This window comes from Temnothorax longispinosus, chromosome 4, assembly GCF_030848805.1.
Source record: "Temnothorax longispinosus isolate EJ_2023e chromosome 4, Tlon_JGU_v1, whole genome shotgun sequence".
NCBI lineage: Eukaryota > Metazoa > Arthropoda > Insecta > Hymenoptera > Formicidae > Temnothorax > Temnothorax longispinosus.
In genome coordinates, this window is record NC_092361.1 from 22,358,862 (window position 1) to 22,362,252 (window position 3,391).

Genomic DNA, 3,391 nt, shown 5'->3' on the forward strand with positions numbered 1-3,391 from the left:
ACGTGCCGATTGTCGCTTTTGCGCGTAGCACGGATTGCCATTGGACATTAAATGATAGATCTAGCACAGTGACTTCGAGCTTTTATGCACAAATGTGCCTAGGCGACATTTTCTTCTAATTCTTTTTAAACCATTCTTCTCTCAAAATATTTATTTATCCAATTTTTATTAAGAAAAAATCAATAATGATGCGACTGAAATTTTAATATAAATAGAAACATGATATATTTTTGTATGTGTTTTAGTCCAGTGAGTGTTACATCTAATTGTAAGTCTTGAATCCATCTTTTTAGAATCTTGCTCATATTTATCCTTTGATATCATCATATTATTCATCATATTATCATATTATTTGACTTTTCTTAATAAAGTTATATTTTTTATGATGTTTTCTTAATGCGAAAATATGGTGCAGCATTTTACGTAAATAAGGATATGAAATAAATGTTATTATAGATATAATGCAAACTTCAGCGTTGGAGAGAAGTAATAATTTTCGAAAACGTTGTTGTATGTACCTAGAATCAGCGAATTGTGCAGCTGATAAATAATTCATTCTCTTAACGATGAATTAATTACTTGTAATAATTACCCACGGTAATTACTACGGACTGCTGTCGTTAAGGCTGTATTTACACAGCGTAATACCTTTCATTATTTTACGCAACTAGAGGCGGGCGAACGAGCGAACGGGAACGGAGCGACGCGGCGAGAGAAAAAAAAGGAGTAAGGGACAAAATTCCTCGAGGGTGGAACGAGCACGAATTCCCGAGAGCCATCGTCCGATGCACCTGTACCCTGCACGGTTAGGTTCTGCATTGCCCGCCTCTGTTGCACGTCAGTCCTCTCCCTCCCCCTCTTGTCCCTCTTTCTCTCTTTCCCGTCCTCTTCTGCGCTCCCCGTCTTATATCAGGTTCTTCTTCGTTCGTCTCGCCTCTTCCGTTCTCTCCCGCGCCACGAAATCGCTTCACGAACTTTCGGACGCTGAGGAGGAAGGACGAGGAGAAGGAGGAGGTGGAGGAAGAAGCACGTTCTTACCAAAGGAGACGCGTGCCTGTCGTGCGCTTCTTTTCCCCACTCTTCTTTGCTCTCTCGACAGAGCTCCACGCAACCGAAAAAGATCAGGTACACCCGGCAGAAATGCATTCTCGGTTTCCGATACGCATAGGTGATAAGGACGTTACTTTGTTAGAGTGTTGCGGTCGGACGCGAGACCGGTTTGTGACTTTGACTCTCTGCATCGGAGTATCGATTAAGTTTTAACTGGTTATTAGAGTAAAGAACGGCTTGGTATTTGTGCGTTTCGCGAGAGATAACGGCGGCACGTAAATCAGGGATCCTTATATATTACTTTGTGCGGCCCGTTTGCTCGAAAACAACCTTGCCGCAAATAAAAAAGAGACTATTAAATAATAACGCTACAATGTCAACGCGTATGATAACGCCGCGCAAACACAGAGAGAGAAAGATAGAGAGTTGGATATATTTGCCCAGTAGCGAAACAGATTCCATTGGGGTTTTACGACGCGGACGTATGGAAACTTACATTTACATTTGTTTTAGAAATGTAATCAACCGCAGCTCACGCAACTACCTGTAACTTCGGAGTTAGAGTTCCATCTCGGGGAACTCTATTAGTATTAGACATCGACTGATACACCGCAATTGTACTGTATAGCCTTGGGTTATTCTGTAGATGATGAAATATTACTTATAGTGAGCTCCACGATAAATCAGGCCTACCGTTGTGAACGTTTCATAGTTAGTCTACTATTTATATATCTATACGATGATGAACAGTTACGTCTCAAATAATCGTAACGGATACGTTAATTGTCCAATGCAATTTGCATTTGTCACATTCGAATCGCAATAACATGACAAAGTTACGGTATACCGGTAATGGCCACCTTTCGAGAAATCTCAACTTCGAGTTGCGGAGAGCAGAATGCAGGCCCGCCGAATCGAACTCGAATGAAGAGTGTTTGCAAGCAAAAGGGTAAGAGACGGCAAATAAACGAGGAGCAGGCGGAGGCCGGAGGTGGAAGAAGGAAGAGGAAGAGGAAAGAGGAATTGCGGAGTGCTCGCCGTCAGTTCGGTTCTCCCTGCAGCAGGTTGGCAGCGACTAAATGATTTACCAAACAATAAATCCTCGCGAAGATACGATCGGACGCGGCGCGGACCGAGCCTGGGAACGAGGGAACTGCTCACTTCGCCATTGCGGACGAAAACAACGACTCTTCGGCTCGTTTCTTGATTTCTTTGCCTCGCGATGATTACCTTCGACGCTCTGCCAGCCACGACCTGCGCCACCAGCTTCGGAGGTGAGATTCGTTGTTTCGAGGAAGAGGAAGTATATTTGGACCAATTTGACTTTAATTCTAAATACTTTATTGAGAGCGACGTTCTTGCAAAACGTACGTCGAAAATCTTTTATTGTAATACAGGATGTTTTAATTGTTTATATTTTTCCTTCCTCTTACTTATTTTTACAAGAAATCGAAACGCAAGAAATACGTGCGACATAAGCGGAGTGAAATAGCGAAATGAATGTGTCTTCAACTGATCGTGAAAGTGCAGCGAATAAGATGTAACGCAGAGAATGATCAATTCTCGTATGGCAAAATCGTATTTAGCGATCATGATTTGTTATAACGAATACACAGCATTTCCGTGACTGCGGCAGGAAATGGAGAGGCAATAGGAGATAGAAGATAGACGAATATAGTGGATATGCTATTCGAAATGGGCGAGAATAGCTATGCAGAGAATATATATCGGCGCTGCGCTTACCGAAGATCCCCGGGCTCGAGCTTTTTCTGGTTCGACTAGAACTCCGAGGCACTAAATCAAGTTCTCGTCGTTTCTCGTATATCCTCGAAAGTCCCTTGTACAGGCTATTTAAATGCGCGGCGTTGAAGGTGATTAAAGCGCGGACAGCCAGGAACATTGAATGAAAAATGAAGCACAATGTCGTCGTTTTGTAATTGCATTGAGAGTTACCGATAAAGATTTAATTCAAATATAAAACATTGATTATCAGAAATTATCTTTTTTGTTGCTCATAAATTATTATATATCATTACAAACACTTAGCACGTAACGTAAAACGTAGCGAGCAAATTGTTGCATTAATCGTACAACATTCGATATCCTTATAGGACATAATAACATTCTTACAAGATCGAATGCTGATTTTTTTTTTTAAAGGGGGTGGAATACTTTATTTTTGGAGCGTGATACACAGGACATGTTTTACTTCCCTCGCGCATAATGCACGCGAGGAGCCTTACTCGACGCAGCAACGCAGGTTTATTCGCCGATAGGAATGCACCGGCGTGCTGTAACATCGCATCGCATCGTATCGTATCGCGCGCCAGCTAAAACCCGC